The sequence below is a fragment of the Staurois parvus genome, unplaced genomic scaffold, assembly GCF_062004578.1.
Source record: "Staurois parvus isolate SC_StPar_1 unplaced genomic scaffold, SC_StPar_1.0 ptg000589l, whole genome shotgun sequence".
NCBI classification, from domain to species: Eukaryota; Metazoa; Chordata; class Amphibia; order Anura; family Ranidae; genus Staurois; species Staurois parvus.
Window position 1 is genome coordinate 3,657,626 of NW_028318385.1, and position 19,047 is coordinate 3,676,672.

The 19,047-nt window shown below is 39.7% G+C and overlaps 1 protein-coding gene across 2 annotated transcripts in view; it reads right to left on the bottom strand.

The window, feature by feature from the left end:
• Positions 1-19,047, bottom strand: part of MN1 (MN1 proto-oncogene, transcriptional regulator) — an 83,550-nt gene that overhangs the window by 26,883 nt on the left and 37,620 nt on the right. The window contains exon 2 of one of the 2 annotated variants that reach the window (XR_016315330.1): positions 919-1,023. The exons of the other annotated variant lie outside the window; for it this stretch is intronic. The gene's annotated coding sequence lies outside the window, so the exon portion shown is untranslated. The remainder of the gene's footprint in view (positions 1-918; positions 1,024-19,047) is intronic. 2 annotated transcript variants of the gene reach the window in all.

The window sequence follows — 19,047 nt, forward strand, 5'->3', positions numbered from 1 at the left end:
TGAACAAACTGTACTGGAGGTAAAATGTGAACAAACTGTACTGGAGGTAAAACGTGAACAAACTGTACTGGAGGCAAAGTCTGAACAAACTGTACTGGAGGTAAAGTCTGAAAAAAACTGTACTGGAGGTAAAGTCTGAACAAATGGTGATGGTGAGACTGTATACTGTTCACAGTGGTACACAGTATGCTGCTTTTGTAGCTAGTTGGGGTGGACAAGATCCGCTGAAGCAAGAGAGCCACTTTAGAAGACATTTTGACAAGTGTGCATTCATGTCGATCTATTCATCCCAATAAATTCACAATGGTTTCCTAGGTATAGACAAGATGGAAGTTTATATAAAACAATCAGTTACCACAAAGCATCATTATATAAGCAATGGTATGCCATGAAGGCCCAAGATCCTCGTGTGTGAATGTCCTGGGTCCAGGTAATGAACGTAGGTTAGAAAAGACGGTGTTATCACATTCAGTGTGAGGACACGAATCCCTTTCAAGAATGATATCATTGGGAAACTGGAGGACTCCACATGCACACTGGAAGCTTACAATATCTAGGCAACATCTCAAATGGGTGAAGTGGAATTATAATCAAGAAAAGCCAACAAACCAAAGCAGCAGCATCTAAGTGCAGACACATGGACTGCAAATGGCGCCTTGTTGGCCCAGTGTAGCTTTCTATGCCCTTGGGTTGAATGCACCTTAGGTTTCTGTTAACCTATAGTTCTACTACTGGATAAAACAGCAGCAGAGGTGCTGCAATGTCAAGATTTTGTTTCTGGTTACAAAATCAAAGAAGAGGCACACAAACACGAGCAGAAATGTCTATCATACACAGGGAGCTAGCAGAACAATTAGAGATTCAGATGCTGTAAGCAATATCATCGACATAGTCTCATTCCTGTTTATTTTAGGTTACCTTGAAATATCTCTCAATCCTCTTTAGGGCATCCTTGTAATTTGTATTCCCAGAAGTAGCAAACTCCAGCTAGCAGCTACACAGAAACCTAGCAAATGTTCTTCCCTAAAATTAAAAGGAGTTCAATCAATTTTACCAGTCAGCACAGCAGGATGAAATATATAACTGTACTTCTACTACAAACATAGATTCTTATCACATAGTTATTTTCCTGATGTCAAATCGAGATGCAGATACAGATGTTGTAATATTTTAATCTGTCTGTTCAAGGAAACTCTGTGGGCATTTTGATAAAGGCTTTTTCACTTTAAAGTCATTTCATTTTAGCAAGTACATTTTAGGGGTTATCTCAAGGTGGATGTGTGTAATTGCCAATCACAAAACTCTTTTTCAAAAGATAACTGATATCAATGTGTGATTTCTATATCACAGTTCATTTTCGCATAACAAAAAATAAAAAAGGCAGCCTAACCTCCACATCATGCTCATGTAAACATTTTTATACATACTGCAGATATCTATTCAGCTTTATAAAATTAGAAAATGTGGATTTGTATCATTTACATAGATGGCAGATGTCTACAAAACATGATACAGTGTTTGCAGAGCATATTGGCTGTCTAATATCACAGCACATTGGTAGATTTGCACTTGCTTGATTGCTCCTATAGACTGATGATCTAACTATAGTGTCAAAGGAGAAGGGAGTATTCTGTATACTGTGTATTCTGTCTGTATTCTGATATTCTGGTCTGTACTCTCAGCACAACAACCCTGGAGTGCCAGACCTACACTCTCCAGTAAAAAGACTATATAAACAAATGTTTGAAGGCACCTGACCATCACATATATATAAGCTGGTTGGACATCCCAAAAGAAAACTATGGTTGCTACTATGAAGTTGGCCCCTCTTTTGTGCCTATAAAATCCTCCACTCTTCTGGGACAGGATTTTGAATTGTCTCAGTTGCAATATGTATCATATCAGGTACTGATGTTGGATGAAAAGACCTGGCAACTGGCATTCCAGTTCATCCCAAATGAATTAAATAGGGCTGAGGTCAGAGCTTAGTGCAAGCCACTCAAGTTACTTTACAACAAACTTGTCAAACCATGTCTTTGTGGACCTGGATGTGTGCACGGGGGCACATTCATGCTGGGACAGAGAAGGATCTTCCCAAAACTGTTGCCACAAGGATGGAAGTGCACAATTGTCTAAAATGTCTTGACTCCCCTACCAAGATGGTTGCCTCCATACAAAAACATAGTGCAGAACAAAGCATTGTAAGTCAAGAATTTAGAAAATATCTGCAGCAAGGAAACCACAGGCAATATTGACTAGATTGTTGTCCACTGCTTGCCTTTTGATCTGAAAAAAATTAACATGTTCCCAAATCCACACAAAGGAAGAATCCTCCCTGCTGAGCCATTGTATTCTGAAAGCTGAAGACTCCTCCACTGTCAGAATACACTGATCAACACTACAGCCGATTGGCTGCAGCCCGCTGATCAAGAAAACAATTTGCAAATCCCATTCAACAAAAGCTGTTCTTTAGCTTGAATTCTGTTGAGCGCAAACGATCATAGATGGATCAAAATTTGGCCAGTCCCTGCTGAACCAGATGAATTTCAATCCATCTATGGCCAGCTTAACAGTACCCTTCACTGGAAATACCTGATAATTAAAAGGTCCACACAGTTTTGGTTATATAATGTACATGCAAAAAAATACCCCATTGACTGCCATTGACAACAGGAATGCATACATGGTTGTACTGCAAATGTGATTATAATGTGAAACCTTCACTAAGCGGTAAATATAAAGTGATCACTTTTTCTAATTAACCTTTTCTTCCAATGTAGCTAAGTATCTGAGCACATCTTATAATTATTTTCAATTGGGACCACATGCTTGTTACACCTTAACATGGTCAGAAGTGCAAACAGATTTGCCAGCTCATCCCTTTAATTACTGCCATATCTCTGTTATACTGGTTTAGTCACTGTCCTACCTGCATTTCATCAGCCACATAACCTGTGCAATTCATAGGTGTCAGTAATTAGAGTGATGAGTTGACAAACTCAATCACGCTATGCCAGGAATAGATCTGGATGAGTCTTCGACACTATGTGTGCAAGAATGAGTACTACGAATCTACTGCACCTTAAAACTAGACGTGGTTCTTAATGTAAATCATTACCTCCCTTAACATGAAGCTCATAGTGTTTTTTTCTATTATTATTCACTTACTCTGTTTATTATTATTATTGTTATTATTATTACCAATAATAATTAATTTTATATATATATATATATATATATATATATATGCATATCCACAGGGGGAAGAGAAAAACAGATTTTTGGTGTGTTCTATTGTATTTATTACAGTGTGAGTATTTTGAACAACACACTGAGTGCTGACAATAATAGGCATCATCTACCCGAGACCTTAAGAGGGTTTAGGCTGAAGAGGCAGCTGCCTTAGGCAAAGAGGAGCTTGAATACACAAGGACATTCCCTAGCAGCCATTCTGACAACAGATTCAGTCTGCAAAAGGAGCAGAATAATTTATAGGCAGCTACTGTCTCTTGTCTGTACACTGGGTGTCTACCCATTCCAAATAGGAAGTAGCAAATAACAGTCATGACAGATAGGGCAGCAAGAGGTTCATAGCTGTATATTCTCACTTCATCCATTTACAAGTACTCTGCGCATAATGTGATGACCGAATGTAAACAGGGACTATAGCCTGCCATTGAAGCACAAAGTTTCTATTGTTTCAACAGACATCTCGTTATAATAATTGTCATCATATTGCATAAAATGGAATGTTACAATGTCCTTACAATACAAGTTTCATGTATAAAAGGTCTCAGTAAGAAATGTCCAAGTTATCTTTATACACCATCACTACAAGCATGAAACAGAAAATCTGATTGGTTTTCCCTTTAGTCAATTTCACATATGGGACTGCCATGTGTGATAGAACAGACATATACATTACTTGTAATAATTGATTTGTCTACTGGCTGAGGAGTTAGCTATGCTATGCATCATTTTTTTCCAGAAAAAATATAATATATTGCCAAAAAAGACACTAAAATATTCTATGGCCAAGAGAGGCACTGCCAGTCACTCAACAGCCATTTTGAAAAATGGGCAGTTGTCAAATCTTCCATTGTCACTGCCTATAAACTGTACGTGTGTGTACCCAGATTAAAGCTGTTTTAAAGTTGTTGCTTGGCTGGGGTTTTTTTTATCAGAATAAGAAACATGTTATACTTACCTGCTCAGAGCAGCCCCAAACCTCCTCTTCACCCAACAATTTACTGTGCAGGGAAGGTAACAATTGCTCATTGATTGCACAGACTGTCCAAAATAGCAAAAATCTCTGCGGGCAAGAGCGTGAACTTGCAGCACTGTCAAGGCATCATTATCACTCACAAGGACTTCCTTTTATTACTCATGTATAACTAGAAAAACATAAATCCTTATACAGCTTGCTCATATTAGATATACTATAGACACCCTAGGACTACCCACAGATAAGCAGATCCTCGAGAGATTAGCCTCTTGTAATTGAAATCACTACAGCTCTAGATCAACTGCAACTTTTTATCCAAGCTGGGACAATTTTAAACTGTGGACCACAAGCTTTGAAAAACTGGGGGTACATTCATACCACATGTGCTTTTCCAGTGAAGTCCCACCACATGACAAGGAAAAATGCCTAGTCTCCCTATCTGCCCAGTTATCACCAGTGCGTTGTGGTGTGCTGGTGTGCGGCTGACAACTGAACTTTATGAGATGTCTGTGTGACATTTCATTATGGTTTGTAAAAAAAAAAAGGGGATCAGTGCACTGCACTGATCTGGCCAGGACACACCACATACCAGCGGCTGGTGTGAATGTATCCGGAATCCCTCTTCTATAAACAAAAACTTTCTGAAAGTGATAACAAGGTAATTATCACTCACATGTTAATCTCTTTGTTACAAAATTGTTGTGAAATTCTGCCCAGCATATAATATGAAATAGCAGCCATATTCAACTAGGGTTCCTTCAAAGGTTGCCAGAGGCTCCTTGAGCGGTGGCTGATTGACCTCACACAAGATGCCTGCATAATTCTGGGTCCAATGCTACTTGGCAGAGCCAGCAACATGATACCAATTACCGTTTTAGCTGTCTGTAAGGGTGGCATTCTGATCGCCACTATAAGGGGGAGCATTCTTCTCACTGAGCACCAATGTAATGATCAGTCTTCCAAATGACCGCCAATGTAAGGGACATTCTTCCCCCTGATCACCAAGGTAAACCACATTCTGCTCCCTGATTACCAAGGTAAAACACATTCTTCCCACTGACCACCAATGTAAGGGACATTCTGCCCACACACTGACCACCAATGTAGGGGACATTCTTCCTTAAGACCATCAATGTAGGATACATTCTTCCTAATGGTCATTAATGTAAAAGACATACTTCCCAATGGCCACCAATGTAAGGGACATTTTTCCACTGACCCTGAATAATTTTAGCTGGAGTTCCCCAAGAGCTTTTTTTTTTTTTTTTTTTTAAGCGATCCTCTGGGGTAAAAATGTTGAGAAAGGCTATATTAACAGATGCATCAAAGGATGTTAGCAAAGCACTGGGAAAGACATACATAAATATCTGATAGCAGTAAGACTGAAAACAATGAGGATTGCCATCCAAGGTATTACAGAATTAATCTTTATAGACATTTTACACCAGGTCCACATAGGTGCAAGTGTGTCACCTTGCGTATATTACACTATAATCCAAGCAGTGTCAACAGGAGGCTTTAACACACATGTATTATTGTGCTCATAATGGACCTAAACTCCTTGGTTAATGATCTGTGTCAAATGTAAAAAGAGATTTTCTTCCATCTGAACCAGCTGCAAAAACAGCTTTCTCTGCCTTGATACAAAGACACTATCATCTGATGTCTCATAAAGTAATATATAATGCTCAATGGCTACAAAAACAGTATATGTACTGTAGTGATAACAACAACAGACACAGCATGATCACACAATTAAAATGATGTCTTGTCCCACTACCACGGACTTCTTCCTAGATAAATACCACATATTAGAATTCATTTGCAGAAAGAGTTTGGAAGAATGTATTGTACAATTACGTCGCTGCAGTAAGTTCACATTGCTTTGCTCTTCAAAACATGGGCACATCACCCCGAGGGGATGTGGAAGTTAATATGACATGTAATCTATACAACTTGTTGAGAAAGTTAAGTAAAAAAATAAAAAAAGCCTTTGATGTTTGGCTAACCTAGCCATAGACCCAAATTGTGGTATTTTCATAGACATAGATTATTAAGATTGAATAGTTGGGGGGGGCAGAAGTGGTATTGTGTACATAGATACGTGACTGATCTGATTATTACAGACCTAATCAAGTGACCGTCATTCCATGCATTTCACACAAGTAGTTATAGAGTATCTAAGCCCAAAACAAAAATTTTATTTATTACAGCTTTATTCAGATGTGGTGGCTGCATTGGTTTTATCTTTTAATTTTGCCTGGTAGTTCTAACAAATACACACTTTATGTCCTAAGAAGACACCGTTCATTCACTGTACTGTATTAGGACAACAGACCCCACCCACATTGTCTATAATATACAGGGATGTGGTTCTGTAGTCTTCAAAGCTGTGAAGAGAGCAATTGAAAAATGCCAGCGCAGATATTTTTTGAACTTATCAAACAGATATAACAAAACACTTTCAATGGTATATTTAACAAACCAAAAGGGACCGAACTAGAGATGTTTATTGTTAGAATTTACATGCATTTTAATAGTAAATAGTTTTAAGGTGCCCATAGACTTTAGAGAAAGACTGACCAAACCTAACATTTTAGACACCTTCAATTAAGTATTGAAGAACATTGCTTAGAAGCCAATAGATAATAGCCAAATTGTTTTTTTGTTTTGTTTTTTTGGGATGTTTATTCTTGTTCATATTTTGACCTTTTTACAGAATGTGCACATCCTTGTTTATTTTAGTGAAGCAAAATGTGAACATTTTAGGTCTGATGGGAACTGAATTTAAACTGAACAATGTATACTGGCAAACGTTGAGTTTATTTGTAGACCAGTAGGTCAGCATGATGGTGTTGTGTTGCATGTTTTTGGTAGCATTAGTCACATCATCAACTGTCCAATTAATGGTCAACAAACACGTAAGCCAATCTTCCTCTAATGTCTATGGGCCTAAAAGGTTCACAATAGCTTACCAGCCAACATGCATTTATTTTACACAATCATTTTCGGTAACTGTGAGAGATACTCAGGTACTGGTCTCAGTAACCACAATGCTACTGAGAAGAATCTGAACACTGGGGCACAGACAGTTGGCGTTGGGTTTTATCTTTAAGTACAACCACAGCTGGTTCTGGAAAGCAAAGGCTTGCATCATAGGTTACAAAACAGACCAGACAAAGTTTGTTCAATTGTTTCTTCAGGGAAGCCTATCATGCCTTCAGCTAATAATGGAATCTTCTACTCTTCCTACCAGTCCATCCCCCACAGGTATTATCTTTTGTATCACTAGCCCCTTCCTCCTAGATTGTAAGCTCCAAGGAGCAGGGCCCTCCTTTCCCTCTTGTATTAAACTGTATTGTTGCTGTATTGTCTCCCGTTCTATTGTAAGGCGCTGAGCAAACTGTTGGCGCTATATAAATCCTGTATAATAATAATAATAATAATACTGTCAGGCATTCAAGGTAGAACAGATGGGCTACAGTCATTGCAAGGTACTCAGCAATCCTTGGCTAAAGGGCACATTTTGGATTTTTCACTGTATCATGTATAAAACCTGATAAGAACATATGCCGCCTGAATACCACATGGATCCGTAACTGCTGTCCATCCATAACTGCTGTCCAAATGTTTACTGAAGAGATCACATCACAAAAAATATCAGTGCAATGTTTGGAGGCCACACAGGTCTTCTTCGTCAGGCATGTGATGTATAAAACCTGCACACTTATAACCAACACTAAGGTAATACAAGGTTGTATATCTCCACTGATATGATTGATGTACAATATAATTCTTCTCTAATTACAATCATATTCACTCCACAAGGCACAGCAGTCATGTGCCTGATCCCAGGGAAAAGAAAACAATTACACTTAATAATTAAAATAGAAGCTTGCATACTACAGAAACCACATGCAATGCTATAATAGTAAAATGTTTTAAGTGAGTATGATCATTTTATAGCCATAAGCCAGGACTGTGAAATGTATTGCCTTGAAACATCTAGTCACAAATAATATATCTAGCAGAACTATAGGCAGAAATCCTCTCTTCTGCTCTAATGGTCCAACATATGTGGGGTCCCTCGCCGGCATCTTTTCCTCAGCTTCTCTCAGGTGTCGGTCTTCAACCATCTTGATTGGCTAGTGCAAGATGACGTCATTTGTGCATGCAAAAGAGACATTCATCCCAAGAGAGTGGCACCATGTTGGACATGTAAACTCATTTACATTGCATTGTAAAGAATATTGTGAACAGGCAGGTTAGTTGATTTTATTGCAGAAGAGATATTGCATGCCTATTCTGCAATAAAGTGCCTGCCAGCTGGTAATTTTATTCCTTTAGTACCACTTTAAGGCTGGATGCATACTTACACCAGATGCAAAGAAACATCCAATGCCCTTGTTGTTGGAGCAGCGTCACTTCCATGTTCCAACTGTCAGACTGCCACAACACACCCTGAGAGCCTGGATGTGTACTGAGCCAAACGGGCTAAGCAGTCAGAAGGCACTTACAACTCATTTGAACAGAAATCTAAAGAGTCATTGTCACCTTACCATTCAATGGAAAGGGGTAAAGCCCACCCTCTGCCCACTTTGACTGCTCCATCCTTTGCCGGAGCTGCCAAAAAAATACGCAGTGTCAGAGTTCAGAGGGATCAGGGGCATCAGCCCCTCCATCATGTGACAATGCTTTATATATATATACACACACACACACACGCGCGTTTTCACTTTTTGTTTCTCAGTATATCTCCTCTATTCCATGCAGCAAGAATAAAGGTCTTCATATCTCAAGCTTCAACAAACTATATCAGTAATGCTGGCCAAACAATATGCAAATTTTGTCTGGTTTCTGATGAACTGACCAAAATGTGCTCCTTGGATGGCCCTGTAGCCACCCTACTTAATGGCATCCTTCAATTGTAAAGTAAGTGTTTTTACATTTTTAGGCCAGCAGCAGCAACATCCACTCTGATGCATATTTTTTGAGTGTTCATTTATGTGTTTTGTTTGATAATTTTGTATTCATCTATTTATTTGTGTATTCATTTATTTCTGATCTATTTTTCACGCATTCAGTGCAGTTTTCACTTTCTTCAGATGCATATACTGTTCGGTATTCTGAAAGCCGCTGATAGCAACCGTCAAAATACAACTTGAGCAGTGAGAGATTCCTCCATATATTCTGTATGGCATGGATGGAATAATCTGACAGATCTTTATTGTTCAGACTGTAGGCTTAATGAAAAAAATCTGCGGTAAATCCTAGTACACACGATCAGCAAATCGTACAAAAAAAAATGCTTTCAAAGCGATCGTACAATAATCTGATCATTAGTAATATTATTCTCATATCATAACAGATCGCACTATTTTCGTTTAATCAGTATACTTTTCATCCGAAAATACAATACAAATACATGATATCACTTCCGATTTTTTATTCTGTCAAAAAATGTAACTTTAGAAACCTCTTCACTTGGTCCATTATATGGCCCCCTAAGCATGGAAATAGGTGTGCTATTATTCTCATGAAGTCACAAATGACTACATTTTTTTCATGTATATAGGTATCTATTTAAAGCATTCATGGACCAATTGAATTGTACTTAAGCAAAGAGTTTAGTGGTCCTCACTACAGCGGTCTATGGCAGGAAGCCATACTCACTCACTGATATGATTTGCTAAAGCTTCCCATCCTGGTAGCTATTGATCTACCACATGTATGCTGCCATGTTGGCGTCAGGAAAATGGAAAATTGTATACTGTATTTTCCTTTCCTGGGGCTAATTCACGGCAGCATACTAAACCCACCCAGTTCGTTCCTAGCAATGTACAGGGAATGGGATTTTGTGTATGTGGTTTGCATTGGTCCTGTTGGCAGAATTAGGGCTGCAACCATTTGTATGCTGCAATGGATTGGCGCCAGCAAAGGAAAATTATTAGTATTTAATACAATTTTCCATTTTGCCAGTTGTGCAATGTCCAAGGCATTCACCATGAACAGCGTACTGATATTGTGATTGGTAAGACCACCTTTTGATCCCAAGCAAATCAAATCAACTTACTAGGTACATATGTGTCACCCTCTATGTCCATAGGTTTCCCCTCAATATTCCAATTTACTCCTACAATCCAAAAAAGCTTTGCCTAAGCCCATAACTGTGATGATATGTAAAAACCAAGAAGTGTAGTTGCCATATCATACTAACTATTGCTAACCATACACTAGTCGAAAAAAAAAGTGTGAACTCGTTTTCGAATAACTCATCGTCTGTGAGAACAAACGATATTGCCATCATGTAATGACTAAATTTCGAACAATAAATAGTTCAATAGACATAAATGAATCAGTTTTTCGTCCATTTTGTCATATATGCGCAGTAAAGTTTTATTTTTAACAAGCGCAAACGCATTAACCTTTCAATGCATTGTTTGTTTGGCAGAAGTTTTCCAAACTGCTCTGAAAAGTCAAAAACGACTTTCTATTTGTGCCCATTAACTGGATGAAAAACAACTGAAAAGTCCAAATGACAGATTTTCAAACGATTTTGCGTCTAGCGTATGGGGACCATAAAAGATTCTCTGGAGCCTAGTGTACTCTAAAAAGTGGTGTAAAATATATTAGTACAACAAATAAAGAAATTTGTCAATACCTTGTAAACCATAACTTGTGAATAACAGACAGCAGGTCGAGAAATACTATAGACCATATACATGTCACCACGCTAGTTGGTATTTGTTTGCAGAATGTAACACAGTACAATCCAGCATCTAAAATAATGGCGTGTTCTCAGATTGCCAATACAGCGTAAATATAGACGTGGGGCTGTAGTGTCACATGTCACATAGGAGACAACCAAACAAGTTCAGCCAACTGGAAAGGAAGCTAGGGCTTCTTTAGGGGTTAACTGATTTGGATACTTCCCAAACCAGCTAAAAATAAATGTGTATTTTTTAATTCTGATTAATAAGTAAACAGATCCATATCCCTTACATTGCCACACTCTGAGAAAGCAGAACGCCAAGCAGAAGGTTAAATACACAGTTGAAATATATATGTGTAAACTGCTTTACCTGCCAAAGATTTGTAATGCTGTTCTGCCACATCTGAGATTCCCTCACCCTGCCAGGCATCAGTCATGTTTCTGACCCTAACATTCTCCATCGAGTTTAAAGAAATGTAATAAATTGCAGAATACCAGTCCTTAGATGGGGTGGCTAGATTAGGTTTCTAAACTTTTGGGCTTTTTTCCCCTCTTTATTTTCACCTGGGGATCCAGCAAATAACACTTCCTGTCTTTGAGTTCCAATGCTCACTCTCTTCACTGTATCTATGGAGGGAACCATGGTGGTCACCCAAACTGGACTTGAAATGTCTTCCCCTCTTTATCACCATTAAATGGGAGGTGGGAGATTAGTAGTTTACCAAAGAAAGAATCCATGTTTTTATTATTATTATTATTATATAGGATTTATATAGCACCAGCAGTTTGCTCAGCGCTTTACAATATAAAGGGAGACAATACAGCAACAATACAGTTCAATACAAGAGGGCTAAGCGGGCCCTGCTCCTTGGAGCTTACAATCAAAAAGGGAGGGACTAGTGGTACAAAAGGTAATAACTGTGGGGGATAGACTGGTAGGAAAAATAGAAGATTCCGTTATTAGCTTAGGCTTCTCTGAAGAGATAGGTGTTCAAAGATTGCCTAAAAGTGAGTAGGCGATAGTCTGATAAATTAGGGTAGAGAGTTCCAGAGGCTGGGGGAGGCTCTGGAGAAGTCTTGGAGATGAGCATGGGAGGAGGAGACAAGGGAGCTAGAGAGCATGAAGTCGTGGGAGGATCGGAAAGGATCATTTGGGTAATATTTGGAGAGATTGTTGATGTAATTTGGGGCAGAATTATAATAGGTTTTATATGTTATTGTTAATGTTTTGAATTTTATTAGTTGGGCAATGGGAAGCCAGTGGAGGGATTGGCAGAGAGGGGTAGCAGATATGGAATGGTTAGTAAGGTGGATGAGTCTGGCAGCAGCATTCATGATAGACTGAAGAGGGGTTAGCCTGTGATTAGGTAGGCCAATGAGGAGGGAGTTACAATAGTCAAGGCGAGAGATAACCAGGGAGTGAATAAGTTGCTTAGTAATTTCAGAGGTTAAGAATGTTCTATGCTTTTAGTTCTGCTAACAGGAAGTGATAAAGGCACTACGATTGGACTCCCCTGCAAAAAGCCATCTTTACCCACATAGAAGGCACAGGTGTTCCATGCTGCTGCATGCAATCAGCCTGTTAAAATCAATGACTAGTGGACGGCTGCGCAAATATTCAAGTGCGTCCCCAAGTGTACATCCGCGCAGAGCCAATGCATGTCTCAGAACACAGCCTGTCAATAACAATACACCCATCTGAATGAGGCCTTTTGCAGAAGATTTATTTATCATTTATTTATTTCAGGTACTTATATAGCACTGTCAATTTACGCAGCGCTTTACATATATATTGTACATTCACATCAGTCCCTATCCCTCAAGGGGCATACAATCTAAGGTCCCTAACTCACATTCATACATACACATACTAGGGCCAATTTAGACAGGAGCCAGCATGTTTTTGGAGTGTGGGAGGAAACCGGAGCACCCGGAGGAAACTCACGCAAGCACAGGGAGAACATGCAAACTCCATGCAGGAGGTGCCATGGTCAGGAATCGAATCCATGACCCATTTACTGCAAGGCAGATGTGCTAACCACTAAGCCACTGTGCTATCCTTCAGCACTTTTTGGGGTACTTGCTGAAAAAAAAACTAATGCAGTCATCCATGTGAGAACAGGTTAGCTGAAATACATTACATTTTTGCCCTTGGGTTTGGATATCCTGTAAAGCAATACTACTTGGTCAAAGACCTGGTCCGGTGGTTTATTGGTTGATTGGATAGTGAAGAGGCAGATGCGCAGGAATGAGGTTATTTCTCTGCACTTACAGTGGGGCAAAAAAGTATTTAGTCAGCCACCAATTGTGCAAGTTCTCCCACTTAAAAAGATGAGAGAGGCCTGTAATTGGCATCATAGGTAGACCTCAACTATGAGAGACAAAATGAGAAACAAAATCCAGACAATCATATTGGCTGATTTGGAAAGAATTTATTTGCAAATTATGGTGGAAAATAAGTATTTGGTCACCTACAAACAAGCAAGATTTCTGGCTCTCACAGACCTGTACCTTCTTCTTTAAGAGGCTCCTCTGTCCTGCACTCATTACGTGTATCAATGGCACCTGTTTGAACTTGTTATCAGTATAAAAGACACCTGTCCACAACCTCAAACAGTCACACTCCAAACTCCACTATGGTGAAGACCAAAGAGCTGTCGAAGGACACCAGAAACAAAATTGTAGACCTGCACCAGGCTGGGAAGACTGAATCTGCAATAGGCAAGCAGCTTGGTGTGAACAAATCAACTGTGGGAGCAAGAATTAGAAAATGGAAGACATACAAGACCACTGATAATCTCCCTCAATCTGGGGCTCCACGCAAGATCTCACCCCGTGGGGTCAAAAGATCACAAGAACGGTGAGCAAAAATCCCAGGACCACACGGGGGGACCTAGTGAATGACCTGCAGAGAGCTGGGACCAACGTAACAAAGGCTACCATCAGTAACACACTACGCCGCCAGGGACTCAGATCCTGCAGTGCCAGATGTGTCCCCCTGCTTAAGGCAGTACATGCCCGTGCCCATCTGAAGTTTGCTAGAGAGCATTTGGATGATCCAGAAGAGGATTGGGAGAATGTCATATGGTCAGATGAAACCAAAATAGAACTGTTTGTTAGAAACACAACTCGTCATGTATGGAGGAGAGAGAACACTGAGTTGCATCCAAAGAACACCAAACCTACTGTGAAGCATGGGGGTGGCAACATCATGCTTTGGGGCTGTTTCTCCGCAAAGTGACCAGGACGACTGATCCATGTACAGGACAGAATGAATGGGGCCATGTATCGTGAGATTTTGAGTGCAAACCTCCTTCCATCAGCAAGGGCATTGAAGATGAAACGTGGCTGGGTCTTCCAACATGACAATGATCCCTAACAAACCGCCCGGGCAATGAAGGAGTGGCTTTGTAAGAAGCATTTCAAGGTCCTGGAGTGGCCTAGCCAGTCTCCAGATCTCAACCTCATAGAAAACCTTTGGAGGGAGTTGAAAGACCGTGTTGCCCAGCGACAGCCCCAAAACATCACTGCTCTAGAGGAGATCTGCATGGAGGAATGGGCCAACATACCAGCAACAGTGTGTGCCAACCTTGTGAAGACTTACAGGAAACGTTTGACCTCTGTCATTGCCAACAAAGGATATATAACAAAGTATTGAGATGAACTTTTCATATTGACCAAATACTTATTTTCCACCATAATTTGCAAATAAATTCTTTCCAAATCAGCCAATGTGATTGTCTGGATTTTTTTTCTCATTTTGTCTCTCATAGTTGAGGTCTACCTATGATGCCAATTACAGGCCTCTCTCATCTTTTTAAGTGGGAGAACTTGCACAATTGGTGGCTGACTAAATACTTTTTTGCCCCACTGTATCAGCAGGCTCTCTTTTTACAATGGCAGCACTATGCAAAGCAGAATAGCCTAACTGGCTTACATTGCTCCCCATTCTTTTCATACTGCTGTGCAGGAGATTACGGGAGCTAATATAAACGCAGATTAAGGCAGGCCATACATGGAGCAACTTTCTTTCCTGCAACCACAGAGTGTTGACAGAGGAATCCCTCCCGCTGAGTGATTGTATTCTGCCGGGAGAAGACAGTGATTATTGCTAGCGGATATACTAGCCGCTAGCGATAATCGCATGTAAAATCCAGCAGGCCGGTTGTATCCAAGTTGATCGATCGATCGATCAACTTGGGTACATTCAGCCTGTCTATACAAGGGCAGAATTCGAACTGGCCAAAATTCAAACCACCTATGGCCGGCTTAAGGTAATACAGATCTCTTATATCTAGCAACAATTATGTTTCAGACACCAAAGAGGCAGATCTTATTAACTAGTTGTACTGCTACAGTGCGGCAGAGCTGCACAAACTCACGTATATATACGTGATTTGCATTTCCGGGTAAGGAGCGTGTGCGCACGTACCACCCTACCCGCGCCACCATTGGCGAATATGGATTTCAATCACCAGGTCCCAGCCAGCGATCGCTGAGCAACACTGACAGGGGAGAGACCTGTGTGCAAACAACACAGATCTCTCTCCTGCCAGCAATAACATGCTGCTGTGTATTTCTCTGTCACTAATCGCCGCCATTACTACTATTGAAAAACAAAAACAAATTCCAGTATATATACAGCCATTTGCAAATGCTATAACTTTCACGTAAACCAAATAATTTACATGTATTGGGATTTTTTTTAGCAAAGACATGTAGCAGAATACATTTTGGCCTAAATTTATGACAAAATTTGATTTTTTAAATTTTTATTACTGGATATGTTTTAGAGCAAAAAGTCAAAAATATTGTTTTTTTTTTCAAAATTGTCAGTCTTTTTTTTGTTTATAGCGCAAAAAAAGACAAATTCATCCAATCACTATCTCTTTCCCAAATATAGCTGTGAGCTTCTTGGCATTCACCCGCCAAATACCGACTTTTAGAAAGCCAGCATTTGCATAGGATTTTCAGGGACACTAAAATGCTTTGTGGAACCATGCAGACCTTGTTAGTTAATGTGTGTAAATACAAAACTTTTTTTCTTCTTTTCTTTTTATATAGAATAGGGAAGAGTTGAAACCTCTGTCAAGTTTATTTATTTGTTGAGGGGATATACCTTCACTTCCCAGAAAAGCAACAGGAAATGAGAGGAAATCTACACAAAGTGAAGGAAATTCCTCTCTAAGACAGTTGTCACCAACACACGTGTCCTCAATGGAGGATTTCCCCATACTTTTTGTTCTGGTGACAACTCAAAGTTTCATATATCTTTTCTTTTTCTGTCCCTGGGACAACGGTCACTAGGAACAATTGAGAGAGTGTATCTCCCTAGCAGGGGCATAGACTGCAATAAAAAACTTAACCCAGGGTCTATCCATATTCAAACATAAAAAATGTTTTTAACATAATAAAACACAGCACAAAAAAATCATACAAAATTAGAAAAATATATATATGAAAGTCCAAAAAGGCTTTAATGTCTATTTAAGCTGGTTACAAGTGTACTCAATGTGAGTGTAATGAGGAACATTTGATCTGTGCTTTGAGTTCAATGCAATATCACACTATTGGTATTTTTCTTTTTTTTGCATTTTCATCAATTTCGTGTTGGAGGGTTATTCAAGAATCCTCACAGTGGGACACGTGTGGAGACTACACCCCACCAATAAGCCTGTTTTGATATCAGCTTGGGAATTCACTTTATTTGGTGAGTGCGGGCGAAATCAATTATCACTGATGATGTGAGCACGCTGGAAAATGTATGAACACTCTTTCATCACTGTTTTCTTTCTATATTGGAACACTGGACATTTATTTGGGACTTTTTGGACTTTAATATATATATTTTTCTAATTTTGTATGATTATTTTGCGCTGTGTTTTATTATGTTAATTTTGATGTTTTTTTCTTTGAGCAGCAGCATTTACTGATTGTGTTATTTATTATTTCCTTGGCGCTAATTTTGATCATTATAAAAAAAACGTTGCCCTTACATTCACTTTACAGTGCAAAATGTTTCAAGTATTACATTTCATTACACTGCTTACGGGTTAAAATCTCCATCTATAACTGTGTGCCTGGGCACAATAGACCAAACAACCTGTGGTCTCCAACATTTATTGAGTGAAACTAGGGAACCTTTATTACTAGAATGATTAAATACACCAAAACCTCAGCATGCTTATAAAAGCCAAATTTATTTATTTATTACAGGTGTTTGTATAGTGCCGTCAATTTATGCAGTGCTTTTACATATATATAGTACATTCACATCAGTCCCTAACCCTCAAAGGGTGTAAAATCTAAGGTCCCTAACTCACATTCATACATACATACACATACTTGGGCCAATTTAGACAGGAGCCAATTAACCTACCAGCATGTCTTTGGAGTGTGGAAGGAAACCCACGCAGGCACAGGGAGAACATGCAAACTCCAGGCAGGTGGTGCTGGGGTTGAGATTCAAACCAACGACCCTAGTACTGCCAGGCGGAAGTGCTAACCATTTAGCCACTGTGCTGCCCCTAAATGGACAGCAGTGGCCATAGTGAGTTCTGACCAGAATGTGTATTTTGATTGTGCTTACCCATGCAGGTGGGCAGCACAGTGGCTAAATGGTTAGCACTTCCGCCTGGCAGTACTAGGGTCGTTGGTTTGAATCTCAACCCCAGCACCACCTGCCTGGAGTTTGCATGTTCTCCCTGTGCCTGCATGGATTTCCTCCGGGTACTCCAGTTTCCTCCCACACTCCAAAGACATGCTGGTAGGTGAATTGGATCCTGTCTAAATTGTCCCTAGTATGTATGAATGTAAGCCAGGGACCTTAGATTGTACGCCCCTTGAGGGTTAGGGACTGATGTGAATGTATAATATGTATGTAAAGTGCTGCGTAAATTGACAGCACTATATAAGTACCTGAAATAATAATAAATAAATAATCCAGCCTGTGGCCAGCATTATCAACATAGCAAATCCATGTGTGCAGATGCTTATCATTCCGTATAATTATCTATTAGCATCATAAGCCAACAATCACGTAATGTTTTCTTTTCAGGGATAAGCCTGTAAACAGAGATTACTTCTGAACACTTTCTGGACCATTCAAGCAATTTAGACGGTTCACAAGTGTCCTATCGCGGTAAAGAATGCTCCCAGTATCACTTAGTATCTATTCCTGGAAGATGATCTGTTTAGCTATTCAGATCATCACTGCAAGGAGGTCACAGACATTTGGTTTTATCGCATTCATTTTATTACTTTTGAATATTAATAACAGCTTGAAAGAACCATAATGTGATATTATATTTGTTGTTAAAAGGCAAATGGCTTCTGCTTGTAAAACCAACGGGTAATATTATGCAGAAAGCAAATCCATCAGGACATTTAAGTTTGCATATTATCCAGTGTGCGCAGCTGATGTCTGGCTCGGCCGGGCTTGGGGAAAGCAGCTGGGCTGGAAACAGTTAAGCTGCAGAACACGTTTCAGGTTTCTCACACTGGGGTAGTAGCTGCCTATGACCTGATACTCCGCCTTCTGCGTGACCCTTGACATTTCCACTCTGCTTCTCTCCTGCAGACACATATACACAGAGCTCCCAGACAAGAGAGCCAGGAAGAAAAGCTTGCCTGAACAAAACAATTTCTCTTAGACTAGTTCCAACACATCATCTTAGAAAATGTTGTGGTCAGGACTCCGGGACACCTTTGGGCTTGAGGGAAGGCTGGAGATCAACATGGTTTACTAGAGCTGTGAAAGTGGATACACTTCTTTTGTTGCTTTTGGTGTATTTTCTAAACCGTCTTGTGTTTTGTGGTCCAGGTTTGGTAACCTTGTGGCATTCCAGGAATACCAGATACTGAAAAGTAAAGCCCCACAAAGGAACTGCAATGTTTTTACTCCATACAAAAAGAGGTGTACGTGTACGCACTCTTGATGTAAATACTAAAACACCGAAAACACTGCAGATGTAATCAGAACATCATACTTTTTTAGAATGTATTAAAGATTGAACTTGATGTCTGGGTATAGAACCTGTTCATCATCATGAAAAACAGCCCTAACGCAGCCCACAACCAGTGGGTTAAAAGGAAGAAAATCAGTTGATTC